Here is a 21,521-nt window from a genome sequence, read left to right on the forward strand (position 1 = left end):
AGGGCCCAGCCTGGGAGTCTAATCAGTCTGCAGCACCCAGCCCCCGCCTGCAGCCACAACCATGTCTCCCTTCCCGGGTGTAATTAACCAAGTGGCATGCCATGGAGTGGAGGAGAGGAGAGGAGGAGAGGAGGAGAGGAGGAGAGGAGAACGCTGATGTTCCAAAGCCCAGTAATGAGCCGCTGCTGCTCTCGCAACACACATTAAACATTTACTGGCAGAGCAAAAACATTCATCTCCCTTTCCTCTCACACCAGAAAACGGAAAGGCTGTGTTTTGTATTTAGTGTTTGTATAGTCAGGGAACCATTACTTTAACAAGATATTTAGTCACTGTTTGTGTGATCGTATGCAATATGTGTGTATGCTCAGTTGTCATTTCTTTCAGCTTATTGAAACTTGTAGAATAACTGTCAACTCACTTGATGTCAAGGTCAGGTGAGACACTATTTCTTGAATAGCAACACAAAGGTAAAATCCTTCACTCACCTCTCACCTTAGCAAGCGGTTAATGGTAATTCTAAGAAGATGGTGTCAAAAACGATGCGTTAAGGATTGTGATACACTAACTAGTTTGCTGTCCTTGTATCTGGTCAGAAATAGTACTACTAGGACTACTTAACAATGCTCTAATGTGCATCGAGTCACCAGTACACAGTCCATAAACAGCTAGGCTACCATATAGGATTCCTTTAGGCATACACCCATGACTACGTTAGACCATGTCTGGGAAGCATACAGGCCTGTCCTGTGTTCCCATCATCTCTAGATAATAAAACATTTGGAAAACCTAGCTTAGGAGTGAAGTAGCAGTTGAGCCTGTCTTTCACAAGGGGGAGTAGAGAATATTGACCTGGCATCGAGGCAGACTTCTGTCTTGCTAAACGAGAGAACAGAAAGAGGCAAGAGGTTTCCATGGCAACAACGCAGAAAGCATATCTGTTTTTCCAAGAGAAGCAAACCCTCCTTGTGTTTCATTGTCTAAAGATGCCTGAGTAATGCAGCAGCAGTTAATAGGGGAAAAAAGAGATACTTGCAGTTTCATATTCCTCAACGGAATTTGGCCTAATTAAGTGCACAGCCTCAATCAAAGTGTCTTTGTCAGAAAACGGCTTAAGAGGGAGAGAAAGAGTAATTATGAATGAATCACTGGTTGTCTGCCAGAATAATATATTACAGACTCTGGAATCTATTCAATCAAAGCTGCATGATGGTATTTATTGTAAAATACTGTAGATTCCACTAATAGGTAGATGCCTACAGTTGTCAATATAAGATATGTGTGTGCACACAGGCAGTAGTTTGTAAACAATGAAACTTCATAAACATTAATGTAGTTCTGATTTAATCCTGAAAGCCATTAATACTGTCCTGATTTATGTTCTGATTTATTCCTGAAAACCATTAATACTGTCCATCAAGGCATTCAAATAACCTGATGGCCAATGTTATCTACGTATTACTATTCATTTCACCAGCTAGGTCAATTACAACAATTTTTGATCAAGTCCATTACTATAACTGCAGTGTTTACAGCTTCACCATTCCATTGTCATCAATCTCTGCCCCTCTCTGCCAGTGTTTACCTCAGCTCCTCTCTGCCAGTGTTAATCTCTGACCCTCTCTGCCAATGTGTATCTCTGCCCCTCTCTGCCAGTGTTTACCTCAGCTCCTCTCTGCCAGTGTTAATCTCTGACCCTCTCTGCCAGTGTGTATCCCTGCCCCTCTCTGCCAGTGTGTATCTCTGACTCTCTCTGCCATTGTTTATCCCTGCCCCTCTCTGCCAGTGTGTATCCCTGCCCCTCTCTGCCAGTGTGTATCTCAGCCCCTCTCTGCCTGTGTGTATCTCAGCCCCTCTCAGCCAGTGTGTATCCCTGCCCCTCTTTGCTAGTGTGTATCCCTGCCCCTCTCTGCTAGTGTGTATCTCAGCCCCTCTCTGCTAGTGTGTATCCCTGCCCCTCTGTGCTAGTGTGTATCTCAGCCCCTCTCTGCCAGTGTGTATCTCAGCCCCTCTATGCCAGTGTGTATACCTGCCCCTCTCGGCCAGTGTGTATCCCTGCCCCTCTTTGCTAGTGTGTATCCCTGCCCCTCTCTGCTAGTGTGTATCTCAGCCACTCTCTGCTAGTGTGTATCTCAGCCCCTCTCTGCCAGTGTGTATCCCTGCCCCTCTCTGTCAGTGTGTATCTCAGCCCCTCTCTGCTAGTGTGTATCCCTGCCCCTCTCTGCTAGTGTGTATCTCAGCCCCTCTCTGCCAGTGTGTATCTCAGCCACTCTCTGCCAGTGTGTATCCCTGACCCTCTCTGCTAGTGTGTATCTCAGCCCCTCTCTGCCAGTGTGTATCCCTGCCCCTCTCGGCCAGTGTGTATCCCTGCCCCTCTTTGCTAGTGTGTATCTCAGCCCCTCTCTGTCAGTGTGTATCTCAGCCCCTCTCTGCCAATGTCTATCCCTGCACCTCTCGGCCAGTGTGTATCCCTGCCCCTCTTTGCTAGTGTGTATCCCTGCCCCTCTCTGCTAGTGTGTATCTCAGCCCCTCTCTGCCAGTGTGTATCTCAGCCCCTCTATGCCAGTGTGTATCTCAGCCCCTCTCTGCCAGTGTGTATCCCTGCCCCTCTGTGCCAGTGTATATCTCAACTCCTATCTGCCAGTGTATATGTCTGACCCTCTCTGCCAGTGTGTATCTCAGCCCCTCTCTGTCAGTGTGTATCTCAGCCCCTCTCAGCCAGTGTGTATCCCTGACCCTCTCTGCCAGTGTGTATCTCAGCCCCTCTCTGCCAGTGTGTATCTCAGCCCCTCTCAGCCAGTGTGTATAATGACCCTCTCTGCCAGTGTGTATCCCTGTCCCTCTCTGCCAGTGTGAATCTCAGCCCCACTCTGCCAGTGTATATCCCTGCCCCTTTCTGCCAGTGTGTATCTCTGTCCCTCTCTGCTAGTGTGTATCTCAACCCCTCTCTGCCAGTGTGTATCTCTGACCCTCTCTGCCAGCATGTATCTCAGCCCCTCTCTGCAGTGTGTATCTCAGCCCCTCTCTGCCAGTGTGTATCTCAGCCCCTATCTGCCAGTGTGTATCTCTGACCCTTTCTGCCATTGTGTATCTCAGCCCCTCTCTGCCTGTGTGTATCTCAGCCCCTCTCACCCAGTGTTAATCTCTGAACCTCTCTGCCAGTGTGTATCTCAGCCCCTATCTGCCAGTGTGTATCTCTGACCCTTTCTGCCAATGTGTATCTCAACCCCTCTCTGCCAGTGTGTATCCCTGCCCCTCTATGCAGTGTCTATCTCAGCCCCTCTCTGCCAGTGTGTATCCCTGCCCCTCTCTGCCAGTGTGTATCTCAGCCCCTCTCTGCCAGTGTGTATCCCTGCCCCTCTCGGCCAGTGTGTATCCCTGCCCCTCTTTTCCAGTGTGTATCCCTGCCCCTCTCGGCCAGTGTGTATCCCTGCCCCTCTTTGCTAGTGTGTATCCCTGCCACTCTCTGCTAGTGTGTATCTCAGCCCCTCTCTGCCAGTGTGTATTTCAGCCCCTCTCTGCCAGTGTGTATCTCAGAACCTCTCTGCCAGTGTGTATCTCAACCCCTCTCTGCCAGTGTGTATCCCTGCCCCTCTCTGCCAGTGTGTATCTCAGCCCCTCACTGCAGTGTGAATCTCAGCCCCTCTCTGCCAGTGTGTATCTCAGCCCCTCTCTGCCAGTGTGTATCTCTGCCCCTCTCTGCCAGTGTGTATCTCAGCCCCTCTCTGCAGTGTATCTCTGACCCTCTCTGCCAGTGTGTATCCCTGTCCCTCTCTGCCAGTGTGAATCTCAGCCCCACTCTGCCAGTGTATATCTCTGACCCTCTCTGCCAGGATGTATCTCAGCCCCTCTCTGCCAGTGTATACTCTGACCCTCTCTGCCAGTGTGTATCTCAGCCCCTCTGCTAGTGTGTATCTCAGCCCCTCACTGTCAGTGTGTATCTCAGCCCCTCCCTGCCAGTGTGTATCTCAGCCACTCTCTGCCTGTGTGTATCTCAGCCCCTCTCTGCCAGTGTGTATCTCAGTCCCTCTCTGTCAGTGTGTATCTCAGCCCCTCTCTGCTAGTGTGTATCCCTGCCCCTCTCTGCTAGTGTGTACCTCAGCCCCTCTCTGCCAGTGTGTATCCCTGCCCTTCTCTGCCAGTGTGTATCTCAGCCCCTCTCTGCCAGTGTGTATCCCTGCCCCTCTCTGCCAGTGTGTATCTCAGTTCCTCTCAGCCAGTGTGTATCCCTGCCCCTCTCTGCCAAAGTGTATCCCTGACCCTCTCTGCCAGTGTGTATCTCAGCCCCTCTCAGCCAGTGTGTATCCCTGACCCTCTCTGCCAGTGTGTATCTAAGCCCCTCTCTGCCAGTGTGGATCTTAGCACCTCTCTGTCAGTGTGTATCGCTGCCCCTCTCTGCCAGTGTGTATCTCAGCCCCTCTCTGCCAGTGTGTATCTCAGCCACACTTTCTGCCAATGTGTATCCCTGCTCCTCTCTGCCATTGTGCATCCGTGCCCCTCTCTGCCTGTGTGTATCTCAGCACCTCTCTGCCAATGTGAATCTAATCTCCAATCTGAAACTGTGTATCCCTGCCCCTCTCTGCCAGTGTGTATCTCAGCCCCTCTCTGCCAGTGTGTATCTCTGACCCTCTCTGCCAGTGTGTATCTCAGCCCCTCTCAGCCAGTGTGTATCTCAGCCCCTCTCTGCCAGCATGTATCTCAGCCCCTCTCTGCCAGTGTGTATCTCTGACCCTCTCTGCCAGTGTGTATCTCAGCCCCTCTCTACCAGTGTGTATCGCAGCCCCTCTCTGCCAGTGTGTATCGCAGCTCCTCTCTGCCAGTGTGTATCGCAGCCCCTCTCAGTCAGTGTGTATCTCTGACCCTCTCTGCCAGTGTGAATCCCTGCCCCTCTCTGCCAGTGTGTATCTCAGCCCCTCTCTGATAGTGTGTATCTCAGCCCCTCTCTGCCAGTGTGGATCTTAGCACCTCTCTGCCAGTGTGTATCTCAGCCCCTCTCTGCCAGTGTGTATCCGTGCCCCTCTCTGCCAGTGTGTATCGCAACCCCTCTCAGTCAGTGTGTATCTCTGACCCTCTCTGCCAGTGTGAATCCCTGCCCCTCTCTGCCAGTGTGTATCTCAGCCCCTCTCTGATAGTGTGTATCTCAGCCCCTCTCTGCCAGTGTGGATCTTAGCACCTCTCTGCCAGTGTGTATCTCAGCCACTCTCTGTCAGTGTGTATCTCAGTTCCTCTCAGCCAGTGTGTATCCCTGCCCCTCTCTGCCAAAGTGTATCCCTGACCCTCTCTGCCAGTGTGTATCTCAGCCCCTCTCAGCCAGTGTGTATCCCTGACCCTCTCTGCCAGTGTGTATCTAAGCCCCTCTCTGCCAGTGTGGATCTTAGCACCTCTCTGTCAGTGTGTATCGCTGCCCCTCTCTTACAGTGTGTATCTCAGCCCCTCTCTGCCAGTGTGTATCTCAGCCACACTTTCTGCCAATGTGTATCCCTGCTCCTCTCTGCTATTGTGTATCCGTGCCCCTCTCTGCCTGTGTGTATCTCAGCACCTCTCTGCCAATGTGAATCTAATCTCCAATCTGAAACTGTGTATCCCTGCCCCTCTCTGCCAGTGTGTATCTCAGCCCCTCTCTGCCAGTGTGTATCTCTGACCCTCTCTGCCAGTGTGTATCTCAGCCCCTCTCAGCCAGTGTGTATCTCAGCCCCTCTCTGCCAGCATGTATCTCAGCCCCTCTCTGCCAGTGTGTATCTCTGACCCTCTCTGCCAGTGTGTATCTCAGCCCCTCTCTGCCAGTGTTAAACTCAGCCCCTCTCTACCAGTGTGTATCTCAGCCCCTCTCTGCCAGTGTGTATCCCTGCCCCACTCTGCCAGTGTGTATCTCTGCCCCACTCTGCGAGTGTGTATCTCAGCCACACTCTCTGCCAATGTGTATCCTTGCCCCTCTCTGCCATTGTGTATCCGTGCCCCTCTCTGTCAGTGTGTATCTCAGCCCCTCTCTACCAGTGTGTATCGCAGCCCCTCTCTGCCAGTGTGTATCGCAGCCCCTCTCTGCCAGTGTGTATCGCAGCCCCTCTCAGTCAGTGTGTATCTCTGACCCTCTCTGCCAGTGTGAATCCCTGCCCCTCTCTGCCAGTGTGTATCTCAGCCCCTCTCTGATAGTGTGTATCTCAGCCCCTCTCTGCCAGTGTGGATCTTAGCACCTCTCTGCCAGTGTGTATCTCAGCCCCTCTCTGCCAGTGTGTATCCGTGCCCCTCTCTGCCAGTGTGTATCGCAACCCCTCTCAGTCAGTGTGTATCTCTGACCCTCTCTGCCAGTGTGAATCCCTGCCCCTCTCTGCCAGTGTGTATCTCAGCCCCTCTCTGATAGTGTGTATCTCAGCCCCTCTCTGCCAGTGTGGATCTTAGCACCTCTCTGCCAGTGTGTATCACTGCCCCTCTCTGCCAGTGTATATCTCAGCCCCTCTCTGCCAGTGTGAAACTCAGCCCCTCTCTACCAGTGTGTATCTCAGCCCCTCTCTGCCAGTGTGTATCCCTGCCCCACTCTGCGAGTGTGTATCTCAGCCACACTCTCTGCCAATGTGTATCCTTGCCCCTCTCTGCCATTGTGTATCCGTGCCCCTCTCTGTCAGTGTGTATCTCAGCCCCTCTCTACCAGTGTGTATCGCAGCCCCTCTCTGCCAGTGTGTATCTCAGCCCCTATCTGCCAGTGTGTATCTCTGACCCTTTCTGCCATTGTGTATCTCAGCCCCTCTCTGCCTGTGTGTATCTCAGCCCCTCTCACCCAGTGTTAATCTCTGAACCTCTCTGCCAGTGTGTATCTCAGCCCCTATCTGCCAGTGTTTATCTCTGACCCTTTCTGCCAATGTGTATCTCAACCCCTCTCTGCCAGTGTGTATCCCTGCCCCTCTATGCAGTGTCTATCTCAGCCCCTCTCTGCCAGTGTGTATCCCTGCCCCTCTCTGCCAGTGTGTATCTCAGCCCCTCTCTGCCAGTGTGTATCCCTGCCCCTCTCGGCCAGTGTGTATCCCTGCCCCTCTTTGCCAGTGTGTATCCCTGCCCCTCTCGGCCAGTGTGTATCCCTGCCCCTCTTTGCTAGTGTGTATCCCTGCCCCTCTCTGCTAGTGTGTATCTCAGCCCCTCTCTGCCAGTGTGTATTTCAGCCCCTCTCTGCCAGTGTGTATCTCAGAACCTCTCTGCCAGTGTGTATCTCAACCCCTCTCTGCCAGTGTGTATCCCTGCCCCTCTCTGCCAGTGTGTATCTCAGCCCCTCACTGCAGTGTGAATCTCAGCCCCTCTCTGCCAGTGTGTATCTCAGCCCCTCTCTGCCAGTGTGTATCTCTGCCCCTCTCTGCCAGTGTGTATCTCAGCCCCTCTCTGCAGTGTATCTCTGACCCTCTCTGCCAGTGTGTATCCCTGTCCCTCTCTGCCAGTGTGAATCTCAGCCCCACTCTGCCAGTGTATATCTCTGACCCTCTCTGCCAGGATGTATCTCAGCCCCTCTCTGCCAGTGTATACTCTGACCCTCTCTGCCAGTGTGTATCTCAGCCCCTCTGCTAGTGTGTATCTCAGCCCCTCACTGTCAGTGTGTATCTCAGCCCCTTCCTGCCAGTGTGTATCTCAGCCACTCTCTGCCTGTGTGTATCTCAGCCCCTCTCTGCCAGTGTGTATCTCAGCCCCTCTCTGCCAGTGTGTATCCGTGCCCCTCTCTGCCAGTGTGTATCGCAACCCCTCTCAGTCAGTGTGTATCTCTGACCCTCTCTGCCAGTGTGAATCCCTGCCCCTCTCTGCCAGTGTGTATCTCAGCCCCTCTCTGATAGTGTGTATCTCAGCCCCTCTCTGCCAGTGTGGATCTTAGCACCTCTCTGCCAGTGTGTATCACTGCCCCTCTCTGCCAGTGTATATCTCAGCCCCTCTCTGCCAGTGTGAAACTCAGCCCCTCTCTACCAGTGTGTATCTCAGCCCCTCTCTGCCAGTGTGTATCCCTGCCCCACTCTGCGAGTGTGTATCTCAGCCACACTCTCTGCCAATGTGTATCCTTGCCCCTCTCTGCCATTGTGTATCCGTGCCCCTCTCTGTCAGTGTGTATCTCAGCCCCTCTCTACCAGTGTGTATCGCAGCCCCTCTCTGCCAGTGTGTATCTCAGCCCCTATCTGCCAGTGTGTATCTCTGACCCTTTCTGCCATTGTGTATCTCAGCCCCTCTCTGCCTGTGTGTATCTCAGCCCCTCTCACCCAGTGTTAATCTCTGAACCTCTCTGCCAGTGTGTATCTCAGCCCCTATCTGCCAGTGTTTATCTCTGACCCTTTCTGCCAATGTGTATCTCAACCCCTCTCTGCCAGTGTGTATCCCTGCCCCTCTATGCAGTGTCTATCTCAGCCCCTCTCTGCCAGTGTGTATCCCTGCCCCTCTCTGCCAGTGTGTATCTCAGCCCCTCTCTGCCAGTGTGTATCCCTGCCCCTCTCGGCCAGTGTGTATCCCTGCCCCTCTTTGCCAGTGTGTATCCCTGCCCCTCTCGGCCAGTGTGTATCCCTGCCCCTCTTTGCTAGTGTGTATCCCTGCCCCTCTCTGCTAGTGTGTATCTCAGCCCCTCTCTGCCAGTGTGTATTTCAGCCCCTCTCTGCCAGTGTGTATCTCAGAACCTCTCTGCCAGTGTGTATCTCAACCCCTCTCTGCCAGTGTGTATCCCTGCCCCTCTCTGCCAGTGTGTATCTCAGCCCCTCACTGCAGTGTGAATCTCAGCCCCTCTCTGCCAGTGTGTATCTCAGCCCCTCTCTGCCAGTGTGTATCTCTGCCCCTCTCTGCCAGTGTGTATCTCAGCCCCTCTCTGCAGTGTATCTCTGACCCTCTCTGCCAGTGTGTATCCCTGTCCCTCTCTGCCAGTGTGAATCTCAGCCCCACTCTGCCAGTGTATATCTCTGACCCTCTCTGCCAGGATGTATCTCAGCCCCTCTCTGCCAGTGTATACTCTGACCCTCTCTGCCAGTGTGTATCTCAGCCCCTCTGCTAGTGTGTATCTCAGCCCCTCACTGTCAGTGTGTATCTCAGCCCCTTCCTGCCAGTGTGTATCTCAGCCACTCTCTGCCTGTGTGTATCTCAGCCCCTCTCTGCCAGTGTGTATCTCAGTCCCTCTCTGTCAGTGTGTATCTCAGCCCCTCTCTGCTAGTGTGTATCCCTGCCCCTCTCTGCTAGTGTGTACCTCAGCCCCTCTCTGCCGGTGTGTATCCCTGCCCCTCTCTGCCAGTGTGTATCTCAGCCACTCTCTGTCAGTGTGTATCTCAGTTCCTCTCAGCCAGTGTGTATCCCTGCCCCTCTCTGCCAAAGTGTATCCCTGACCCTCTCTGCCAGTGTGTATCTCAGCCCCTCTCAGCCAGTGTGTATCCCTGCTCCTCTCTGCCATTGTGTATCCGTGCCCCTCTCTGCCTGTGTGTATCTCAGCACCTCTCTGCCAATGTGAATCTAATCTCCAATCTGAAACTGTGTATCCCTGCCCCTCTCTGCCAGTGTGTATCTCAGCCCCTCTCTGCCAGTGTGTATCTCTGACCCTCTCTGCCAGTGTGTATCTCAGCCCCTCTCAGCCAGTGTGTATCTCAGCCCCTCTCAGCCAGTGTGTATCTCAGCCCCTCTCTGCCAGCATGTATCTCAGCCCCTCTCTGCCAGCATGTATCTCAGCCCCTCTCTGCCAGTGTGTATCTCTGACCCTCTCTGCCAGTGTGTATCTCAGCCCCTCTCTACCAGTGTGTATCGCAGCCCCTCTCTGCCAGTGTGTATCGCAGCCCCTCTCAGTCAGTGTGTATCTCTGACCCTCTCTGCCAGTGTGAATCCCTGCCCCTCTCTGCCAGTGTGTATCTCAGCCCCTCTCTGATAGTGTGTATCTCAGCCCCTCTCTGCCAGTGTGGATCTTAGCACCTCTCTGCCAGTGTGTATCTCAGCCCCTCTCTGCCAGTGTGTATCCGTGCCCCTCTCTGCCAGTGTGTATCGCAACCCCTCTCAGTCAGTGTGTATCTCTGACCCTCTCTGCCAGTGTGAATCCCTGCCCCTCTCTGCCAGTGTGTATCTCAGCCCCTCTCTGATAGTGTGTATCTCAGCCCCTCTCTGCCAGTGTGGATCTTAGCACCTCTCTGCCAGTGTGTATCACTGCCCCTCTCTGCCAGTGTATATCTCAGCCCCTCTCTGCCAGTGTGAAACTCAGCCCCTCTCTACCAGTGTGTATCTCAGCCCCTCTCTGCCAGTGTGTATCCCTGCCCCACTCTGCCAGTGTGTATCTCTGCCCCACTCTGCGAGTGTGTATCTCAGCCACACTCTCTGCCAATGTGTATCCTTGCCCCTCTCTGCCATTGTGTATCCGTGCCCCTCTCTGTCAGTGTGTATCTCAGCCCCTAACTACCAGTGTGTATCGCAGCCCCTCTCTGCCAGTGTGTATCGCAGCCCCTCTCTGCCAGTGTGTATCTCAGCCCCTGTCTGCCAGTGTGTATCTCAGCCCCTCTGCTAGTGTGTATCTCAGCCCCTCACTGTCAGTGTGTATCTCAGCCCCTCCCTGCCAGTGTGTATCTCAGCCACTCTCTGCCTGTGTGTATCTCAGCCCCTCTCTGCCAGTGTGTATCTCAGTCCCTCTCTGTCAGTGTGTATCTCAGCCCCTCTCTGCTAGTGTGTATCCCTGCCCCTCTCTGCTAGTGTGTACCTCAGCCCCTCTCTGCCAGTGTGTATCCCTGCCCCTCTCTGCCAGTGTGTATCCCTGCCCTTCTCTGCCAGTGTGTATCTCAGCCTCTCTCTGTCAGTGTGTATCTCAGCCACTCTCTGCCAGTGTGTATCTCAGCCACTCTCTGTCAGTGTGTATCTCAGTTCCTCTCAGCCAGTGTGTATCCCTGCCCCTCTCTGCCAAAGTGTATCCCTGACCCTCTCTGCCAGTGTGTATCTCAGCCCCTCTCAGCCAGTGTGTATCCCTGACCCTCTCTGCCAGTGTGTATCTAAGCCCCTCTCTGCCAGTGTGGATCTTAGCACCTCTCTGTCAGTGTGTATCGCTGCCCCTCTCTTACAGTGTGTATCTCAGCCCCTCTCTGCCAGTGTGTATCTCAGCCACACTTTCTGCCAATGTGTATCCCTGCTCCTCTCTGCCATTGTGTATCCGTGCCCCTCTCTGCCTGTGTGTATCTCAGCACCTCTCTGCCAATGTGAATCTAATCTCCAATCTGAAACTGTGTATCCCTGCCCCTCTCTGCCAGTGTGTATCTCAGCCCCTCTCTGCCAGTGTGTATCTCTGACCCTCTCTGCCAGTGTGTATCTCAGCCCCTCTCAGCCAGTGTGTATCTCAGGACCTCTCTCTGCCAGCATGTATCTCAGCCCCTCTCTGCCAGTGTGTATCCGTGCCCCTCTCTGCCAGTGTGTATCGCAACCCCTCTCAGTCAGTGTGTATCTCTGACCCTCTCTGCCAGTGTGAATCCCTGCCCCTCTCTGCCAGTGTGTATCTCAGCCCCTCTCTGATAGTGTGTATCTCAGCCCCTCTCTGCCAGTGTGGATCTTAGCACCTCTCTGCCAGTGTGTATCACTGCCCCTCTCTGCCAGTGTATATCTCAGCCCCTCTCTGCCAGTGTGAAACTCAGCCCCTCTCTACCAGTGTGTATCTCAGCCCCTCTCTGCCAGTGTGTATCCCTGCCCCACTCTGCCAGTGTGTATCTCTGCCCCACTCTGCGAGTGTGTATCTCAGCCACACTCTCTGCCAATGTGTATCCTTGCCCCTCTCTGCCATTGTGTATCCGTGCCCCTCTCTGTCAGTGTGTATCTCAGCCCCTCTCTACCAGTGTGTATCGCAGCCCCTCTCTGCCAGTGTGTATCGCAGCCCCTCTCTGCCAGTGTGTATCTCAGCCCCTGTCTGCCAGTGTGTATCTCAGCCCCTCTGCTAGTGTGTATCTCAGCCCCTCACTGTCAGTGTGTATCTCAGACCCTCCCTGCCAGTGTGTATCTCAGCCACTCTCTGCCTGTGTGTATCTCAGCCCCTCTCTGCCAGTGTGTATCTCAGTCCCTCTCTGTCAGTGTGTATCTCAGCCCCTCTCTGCTAGTGTGTATCCCTGCCCCTCTCTGCTAGTGTGTACCTCAGCCCCTCTCTGCCAGTGTGTATCCCTGCCCCTCTCTGCCAGTGTGTATCCCTGCCCTTCTCTGCCAGTGTGTATCTCAGCCACTCTCTGTCAGTGTGTATCTCAGTTCCTCTCAGCCAGTGTGTATCCCTGCCCCTCTCTGCCAAAGTGTATCCCTGACCCTCTCTGCCAGTGTGTATCTCAGCCCCTCTCAGCCAGTGTGTATCCCTGACCCTCTCTGCCAGTGTGTATCTAAGCCCCTCTCTGCCAGTGTGGATCTTAGCACCTCTCTGTCAGTGTGTATCGCTGCCCCTCTCTTACAGTGTGTATCTCAGCCCCTCTCTGCCAGTGTGTATCTCAGCCACACTTTCTGCCAATGTGTATCCCTGCTCCTCTCTGCCATTGTGTATCCGTGCCCCTCTCTGCCTGTGTGTATCTCAGCACCTCTCTGCCAATGTGAATCTAATCTCCAATCTGAAACTGTGTATCCCTGCCCCTCTCTGCCAGTGTGTATCTCAGCCCCTCTCTGCCAGTGTGTATCTCTGACCCTCTCTGCCAGTGTGTATCTCAGCCCCTCTCAGCCAGTGTGTATCTCAGCCCCTCTCTGCCAGCATGTATCTCAGCCCCTCTCTGCCAGTGTGTATCCGTGCCCCTCTCTGCCAGTGTGTATCGCAACCCCTCTCAGTCAGTGTGTATCTCTGACCCTCTCTGCCAGTGTGAATCCCTGCCCCTCTCTGCCAGTGTGTATCTCAGCCCCTCTCTGATAGTGTGTATCTCAGCCCCTCTCTGCCAGTGTGGATCTTAGCACCTCTCTGCCAGTGTGTATCACTGCCCCTCTCTGCCAGTGTATATCTCAGCCCCTCTCTGCCAGTGTGAAACTCAGCCCCTCTCTACCAGTGTGTATCTCAGCCCCTCTCTGCCAGTGTGTATCCCTGCCCCACTCTGCCAGTGTGTATCTCTGCCCCACTCTGCGAGTGTGTATCTCAGCCACACTCTCTGCCAATGTGTATCCTTGCCCCTCTCTGCCATTGTGTATCCGTGCCCCTCTCTGTCAGTGTGTATCTCAGCCCCTCTCTACCAGTGTGTATCGCAGCCCCTCTCTGCCAGTGTGTATCGCAGCCCCTCTCTGCCAGTGTGTATCTCAGCCCCTGTCTGCCAGTGTGTATCTCAGCCCCTCTGCTAGTGTGTATCTCAGCCCCTCACTGTCAGTGTGTATCTCAGACCCTCCCTGCCAGTGTGTATCTCAGCCACTCTCTGCCTGTGTGTATCTCAGCCCCTCTCTGCCAGTGTGTATCTCAGTCCCTCTCTGTCAGTGTGTATCTCAGCCCCTCTCTGCTAGTGTGTATCCCTGCCCCTCTCTGCTAGTGTGTACCTCAGCCCCTCTCTGCCAGTGTGTATCCCTGCCCCTCTCTGCCAGTGTGTATCCCTGCCCTTCTCTGCCAGTGTGTATCTCAGCCACTCTCTGTCAGTGTGTATCTCAGTTCCTCTCAGCCAGTGTGTATCCCTGCCCCTCTCTGCCAAAGTGTATCCCTGACCCTCTCTGCCAGTGTGTATCTCAGCCCCTCTCAGCCAGTGTGTATCCCTGACCCTCTCTGCCAGTGTGTATCTAAGCCCCTCTCTGCCAGTGTGGATCTTAGCACCTCTCTGTCAGTGTGTATCGCTGCCCCTCTCTTACAGTGTGTATCTCAGCCCCTCTCTGCCAGTGTGTATCTCAGCCACACTTTCTGCCAATGTGTATCCCTGCTCCTCTCTGCCATTGTGTATCCGTGCCCCTCTCTGCCTGTGTGTATCTCAGCACCTCTCTGCCAATGTGAATCTAATCTCCAATCTGAAACTGTGTATCCCTGCCCCTCTCTGCCAGTGTGTATCTCAGCCCCTCTCTGCCAGTGTGTATCTCTGACCCTCTCTGCCAGTGTGTATCTCAGCCCCTCTCAGCCAGTGTGTATCTCAGCCCCTCTCTGCCAGCATGTATCTCAGCCCCTCTCTGCCAGTGTGTATCCGTGCCCCTCTCTGCCAGTGTGTATCGCAACCCCTCTCAGTCAGTGTGTATCTCTGACCCTCTCTGCCAGTGTGAATCCCTGCCCCTCTCTGCCAGTGTGTATCTCAGCCCCTCTCTGATAGTGTGTATCTCAGCCCCTCTCTGCCAGTGTGGATCTTAGCACCTCTCTGCCAGTGTGTATCACTGCCCCTCTCTGCCAGTGTATATCTCAGCCCCTCTCTGCCAGTGTGAAACTCAGCCCCTCTCTACCAGTGTGTATCTCAGCCCCTCTCTGCCAGTGTGTATCCCTGCCCCACTCTGCCAGTGTGTATCTCTGCCCCACTCTGCGAGTGTGTATCTCAGCCACACTCTCTGCCAATGTGTATCCTTGCCCCTCTCTGCCATTGTGTATCCGTGCCCCTCTCTGTCAGTGTGTATCTCAGCCCCTCTCTACCAGTGTGTATCGCAGCCCCTCTCTGCCAGTGTGTATCGCAGCCCCTCTCTGCCAGTGTGTATCTCAGCCCCTGTCTGCCAGTGTGTATCTCAGCCCCTCTGCTAGTGTGTATCTCACCCCCTCACTGTCAGTGTGTATCTCAGCCCCTCCCTGCCAGTGTGTATCTCAGCCACTCTCTGCCTGTGTGTATCTCAGCCCCTCTCTGCCAGTGTGTATCTCAGTCCCTCTCTGTCAGTGTGTATCTCAGCCCCTCTCTGCTAGTGTGTATCCCTGCCCCTCTCTGCTAGTGTGTACCTCAGCCCCTCTCTGCCAGTGTGTATCCCTGCCCTTCTCTGCCAGTGTGTATCTCAGCCAATCTCTGTCAGTGTGTATCTCAGTTCCTCTCAGCCAGTGTGTATCCCTGCCCCTCTCTGCCAAAGTGTATCCCTGACCCTCTCTGCCAGTGTGTATCTCAGCCCCTCTCAGCCAGTGTGTATCCCTGACCCTCTCTGTCAGTGTGTATCTAAGCCCCTCTCTGCCAGTGTGGATCTTAGCACCTCTCTGTCAGTGTGTATCGCTGCCCCTCTCTTACAGTGTGTATCTCAGCCCCTCTCTGCCAGTGTGTATCTCAGCCACACTTTCTGCCAATGTGTATCCCTGCTCCTCTCTGCCATTGTGTATCCGTGCCCCTCTCTGCCTGTGTGTATCTCAGCACCTCTCTGCCAATGTGAATCTAATCTCCAATCTGAAACTGTGTATCCCTGCCCCTCTCTGCCAGTGTGTATCTCAGCCCCTCTCTGCCAGTGTGTATCTCTGACCCTCTCTGCCAGTGTGTATCTCAGCCCCTCTCAGCCAGTGTGTATCTCAGCCCCTCTCTGCCAGCATGTATCTCAGCCCCTCTCTGCCAGTGTGTATCTCTGACCCTCTCTGCCAGTGTGTATCTCAGCCCCTCTCTGCCAGTGTGAAACTCAGCCCCTCTCTACCAGTGTGTATCTCAGCCCCTCTCTGCCAGTGTGTATCCCTGCCCCACTCTGCCAGTGTGTATCTCTGCCCCACTCTGCGAGTGTGTATCTCAGCCACACTCTCTGCCAATGTGTATCCTTGCCCCTCTCTGCCATTGTGTATCCGTGCCCCTCTCTGTCAGTGTGTATCTCAGCCCCTCTCTACCAGTGTGTATCGCAGCCCCTCTCTGCCAGTGTGTATCGCAGCCCCTCTCTTCCAGTGTGTATCGCAGCCCCTCTCAGTCAGTGTGTATCTCTGACCCTCTCTGCCAGTGTGAATCCCTGCCCCTCTCTGCCAGTGTGTATCTCAGCCCCTCTCTGATAGTGTGTATCTCAGCCCCTCTCTGCCAGTGTGGATCTTAGCACCTCTCTGCCAGTGTGTATCTCAGCCCCTCTCTGCCAGTGTGTATCCGTGCCCCTCTCTGCCAGTGTGTATCGCAACCCCTCTCAGTCAGTGTGTATCTCTGACCCTCTCTGCCAGTGTGAATCCCTGCCCCTCTCTGCCAGTGTGTATCTCAGCCCCTCTCTGATAGTGTGTATCTCAGCCCCTCTCTGCCAGTGTGGATCTTAGCACCTCTCTGCCAGTGTGTATCACTGCCCCTCTCTGCCAGTGTATATCTCAGCCCCTCTCTGCCAGTGTGAAACTCAGCCCCTCTCTACCAGTGTGTATCTCAGCCCCTCTCTGCCAGTGTGTATCCCTGCCCCACTCTGCGAGTGTGTATCTCAGCCACACTCTCTGCCAATGTGTATCCTTGCCCCTCTCTGCCATTGTGTATCCGTGCCCCTCTCTGTCAGTGTGTATCTCAGCCCCTCTCTACCAGTGTGTATCGCAGCCCCTCTCTGCCAGTGTGAAACTCAGCCCCTCTCTACCAGTGTGTATCTCAGCCCCTCTCTGCCAGTGTGTATCTCTGCCCCACTCTGCGAGTGTGTATCTCAGCCACACTCTCTGCCAATGTGTATCCTTGCCCCTCTCTGCCATTGTGTATCCGTGCCCGTCTCTGTCAGTGTGTATCTCAGCCCCTCTCTGCCAGTGTGTATCTCTGACCCTCTCTGCCAGTGTGTATCTCAGCAACTCTCAGCCAGTGTGTATCTCAGCCCCTCTCTGCCAGCATGTATCTCAGCCCCTCTCTGCCAGTGTGTATCTCTGACCCTCTCTGCCAGTGTGTATCTCAGCCCCTCTCTGCCAGTGTGAAACTCAGCCCCTCTCTACCAGTGTGTATCTCAGCCCCTCTCTGCCAGTGTGTATCCCTGCCCCACTCTGCCAGTGTGTATCTCTGCCCCACTCTGCGAGTGTGTATCTCAGCCACACTCTCTGCCAATGTGTATCCTTGCCCCTCTCTGCCATTGTGTATCCGTGCCCCTCTCTGTCAGTGTGTATCTCAGCCCCTCTCTACCAGTGTGTATCGCAGCCCCTCTCTGCCAGTGTGTATCGCAGCCCCTCTCTGCCAGTGTGTATCGCAGCCCCTCTCAGTCAGTGTGTATCTCTGACCCTCTCTGCCAGTGTGAATCCCTGCCCCTCTCTGCCAGTGTGTATCTCAGCCCCTCTCTGATAGTGTGTATCTCAGCCCCTCTCTGCCAGTGTGGATCTTAGCACCTCTCTGCCAGTGTGTATCTCAGCCCCTCTCTGCCAGTGTGTATCCGTGCCCCTCTCTGCCAGTGTGTATCGCAACCCCTCTCAGTCAGTGTGTATCTCTGACCCTCTCTGCCAGTGTGAATCCCTGCCCCTCTCTGCCAGTGTGTATCTCAGCCCCTCTCTGATAGTGTGTATCTCAGCCCCTCTCTGCCAGTGTGGATCTTAGCACCTCTCTGCCAGTGTGTATCACTGCCCCTCTCTGCCAGTGTATATCTCAGCCCCTCTCTGCCAGTGTGAAACTCAGCCCCTCTCTACCAGTGTGTATCTCAGCCCCTCTCTGCCAGTGTGTATCCCTGCCCCACTCTGCGAGTGTGTATCTCAGCCACACTCTCTGCCAATGTGTATCCTTGCCTCTCTCTGCCATTGTGTATCCGTGCCCCTCTCTGTCAGTGTGTATCTCAGCCCCTCTCTACCAGTGTGTATCGCAGCCCCTCTCTGCCAGTGTGAAACTCAGCCCCTCTCTACCAGTGTGTATCTCAGCCCCTCTCTGCCAGTGTGTATCTCTGCCCCACTCTGCGAGTGTGTATCTCAGCCACACTCTCTGCCAATGTGTATCCTTGCCCCTCTCTGCCATTGTGTATCCGTGCCCCTCTCTGTCAGTGTGTATCTCAGCCCCTCTCTACCAGTGTGTATCGCAGCCCCTCTCTGCCAGTGTGTATCGCAGCCCCTCTCAGTCAGTGTGTATCTCTGACCCTCTCTGCCAGTGTGAATCCCTGCCCCTCTCTGCCAGTGTGTATCTCAGCCCCTCTCTGCCAGTGTGTATCTCAGCCCCTCTCTGCCAGTGTGTATCCGTGCCCCTCTCTGCCAGTGTGTATCGCAACCCCTCTCTGCCAGTGTGTATCTCTGACCCTCTCTGCCAGTGTGAATCCCTGCCCCTCTCTGCCAGTGTGTATCTCAGCCCCTCTCTGCCAGTGTGGATCTTAGCACCTCTCTGCCAGTGTGTATCACTGCCCCTCTCTGCCAGTGTATATCTCAGCCCCTCTCTGCCAGTGTGTATCTCAGCCACACTTTCTGCCAATGTGTATCCCTGCCCCTCTCTGCCATTGTGTATCCGTGCCCCTCTCTGCCTGTGTGTATCTCAGCCCCTCTCTGCCAATGTGAATCTAATCCCCAATCTGAAAGTGTGTATCCCTGCCCCTCTCTGCCAGTGTGTATCTCAGCCCCTCTCTGCCAGTGTGTATCTCTGACCCTCTCTGCCAGTGTGTATCCCTGCCCCTCTCTGCCAGTGTGTATCTCAGCACCTCTCTGCGGTGTGTATCTCTGACCCTCTCTGCCACCATGTATCTCAGCCCCTCTCTGCCAGTGTGTATCTCTGACCCTCTCTGCCAGTGTGTATCCCTGCCCCTCTCTGCCAGTGTGTATCTCAACCCCTCTCTGCAAGTGTGTATCTCTGACCCTCTCTGCCAGCATGTATCTCAGCCCCTCTCTGCAGTGTGTATCTCAGCCCCTCTCTGCCAGTGTGTATCTCAGCCCCTATCTGCCAGTGTGTATCTCTGACCCTTTCTGCCATTGTGTATCCCTGCCCCTCTCTGCCTGTGTGTATCTCAGCCCCTGTCTGCCAGTGTGTATCCCTGCCCCTTTCTGCCAGTGTGTATCTCAACCCCGCTCAGCCAGTGTGTATCTCAGCCCCTCTCTGCCAGTGTGAATCCTTGCCCCTCTCTGACAGTGTGTATCCCTGCCCCTCTCTGCCAGTGTGTATCTCAGCCCCTCTCTGTCAGTGTGTATCCCTTCCCCTCTCTGCTAGTGTGTATCTCAGCACCTCTCGGCCAGTGTGTATCCCTGACCCTCTCGGCCAGGGTGTATCCCTGACCCTTTCTGCCAGTGTGTATCTCAGCCCCTGTCTGCCAGTGTGTATCTCAGCCCCTCTGCTAGTGTGTATCTCAGCCCCTCACTGTCAGTGTGTATCTCAGCCCTTCCCTGCCAGTGTGTATATCAGCCACTCTCTGCCTGTGTGTATCTCAGCCCCTCTCTGCCAGTGTGTATCTCAGTCCCTCTCTGTCAGTGTGTATCTCAGCCCCTCTCTGCTAGTGTGTATCCCTGCCCCTCTCTGCTAGTGTGTACCTCAGCCCCTTTCTGCCAGTGCGTATCCCTGCCCCTCTCTGCCAGTGTGTATCCCTGCCCTTCTCTGCCAATGTGTATCCCTGCCCCTCTCTGTCAGTGTGTATCTCAGCTCCTCTCAGCCAGTGTGTATCCCTGCCCCTCTCTGCCAAAGTGTATCCCTGACCCTCTCTGCCAGTGTGTATCTAAGCCCCTCTCTGCCAGTGTGTATCTCAGCCCCTCTCAGACAGTGTGTATCCCTGACCCTCTCTGCCAGTGTGTATCTAAGCCCCTCTCTGCCAGTGTGGATCTTAGCACCTCTCTGTCAGTGTGTATCGCTGCCCCTCTCTGCCAGTGTGTATCTCAGCCCCTCTCTGCCAGTGTGTATCTCAGCCACACTTTCTGCCAATGTGTATCCCTGCCCCTCTCTGCCATTGTGTATCCGTGCCCCTCTCTGCCTGTGTGTATCTCAGAACCTCTCTGCCAATGTGAATCTAATCCCCAATCTGAAAGTGTGTATCCCTGCCCCTCTCTGCCAGTGTGTATCTCAGCCCCTCTCTGCCAGTGTGTATCTCTGACCCTCTCTGCCAGTGTGTATCTCAGCCCCTCTCAGCCAGTGTGTATCTCAGCCCCTCTCTGCCAGCATGTATCTCAGCCCCTCTCTGCCAGTGTGTATCTCTGACCCTCTCTGCCAGTGTGTATCTCAGCCCCTCTCTGCCAGTGTGAAACTCAGCCCCTCTCTACCAGTGTGTATCTCAGCCCCTCTCTGCCAGTGTGTATCCCTGCCCCACTCTGCCAGTGTGTATCTCTGCCCCACTCTGCGAGTGTGTATCTCAGCCACACTCTCTGCCAATGTGTATCCCTGCCCCTCTCTGCCATTGTGTATCCGTGCCCCTCTCTGTCAGTGTGTATCTCAGCCCCTCTCTACCAGTGTGTATCGCAGCCCCTCTCTGCCAGTGTGTATCGCAGCCCCTCTCTGCCAGTGTGTATCGCAACCCCTCTCAGTCAGTGTGTATCTCTGACCCTCTCTGCCAGTGTGAATCCCTGCCCCTCTCTGCCAGTGTGTATCTCAGCCCCTCTCTGATAGTGTGTATCTCAGCCCCTCTCTGCCAGTGTGGATCTTAGCACCTCTCTGCCAGTGTGTATCTCAGCCCCTCTCTGCCAGTGTGTATCTCAGCCACACTTTCTGCCAATGTGTATCCCTGCCCCTCTCTGCCATTGTGTATCCGTGCCCCTCTCTGCCTGTGTGTATCTCAGCCCCTCTCTGCCAATGTGAATCTAATCCCCAATCTGAAACTGTGTATCCCTGCCCCTCTCTGCCAGTGTGTATCTCAGCCCCTCTCTGCCAGTGTGTATCTCTGACCCTCTCTGCCAGTGTGTATCCCTGCCCCTCTCTGCCAGTGTGTATCTCAGCCCCTCTCTGCGGTGTGTATCTCTGACCCTCTCTGCCAGCATGTATCTCAGCCCCTCTCTGCAGTGTGTATCTCAGCCCCTCTCTGCCAGTGTGTATCTCAGCCCCTCTCTGCCAGTGTGAATCCTTGCCCCTCTCTGCCAGTGTGTATCCCTGCCCCTCTCTGCCAGTGTGTATCTCAGCCCCTCTCTGTCAGTGTGTATCCCTGCCCCTCTCTGCTAGTGTGTATCTCAGCCCCTCTCGGCCAGTGTGTATCCCTGACCCTCTCGGCCAGGGTGTATCCCTGCATCTCTCTGCTAGTGTGTATCTCAGCCCCTCACTGTCAGTGTGTATCTCAGCCCCTCCCTGCCAGTGTGTATCTCAGCCACTCTCTGCCTGTGTGTATCTCAGCCCCTCTCTGCCAGTGTGTATCTCAGTCCCTCTCTGTCAGTGTGTATCTCAGCCCCTCTCTGCTAGTGTGTTTCCCTGCCCCTCTCTGCTAGTCTGTACCTCAGCCCCTCTCTGCCAGTGTGTATCCCTGCCCCTTTCTGCCAGTGTGTATCTCAACCCCGCTCAGCCAGTGTGTATCTCAGCCCCTCTCTGCCAGTGTGAATCCTTGCCCCTCTCTGACAGTGTGTATCCCTGCCCCTCTCTGCCAGTGTGTATCTCAGCCCCTCTCTGTCAGTGTGTATCCCTTCCCCTCTCTGCTAGTGTGTATCTCAGCACCTCTCGGCCAGTGTGTATCCCTGACCCTCTCGGCCAGGGTGTATCCCTGACCCTTTCTGCCAGTGTGTATCTCAGCCCCTGTCTGCCAGTGTGTATCTCAGCCCCTCTGCTAGTGTGTATCTCAGCCCCTCACTGTCAGTGTGTATCTCAGCCCTTCCCTGCCAGTGTGTATATCAGCCACTCTCTGCCTGTGTGTATCTCAGCCCCTCTCTGCCAGTGTGTATCTCAGTCCCTCTCTGTCAGTGTGTATCTCAGCCCCTCTCT

The sequence above is a fragment of the Salmo salar genome, chromosome ssa09 (genome assembly GCF_905237065.1).
Source record: "Salmo salar chromosome ssa09, Ssal_v3.1, whole genome shotgun sequence".
NCBI lineage: Eukaryota > Metazoa > Chordata > Actinopteri > Salmoniformes > Salmonidae > Salmo > Salmo salar.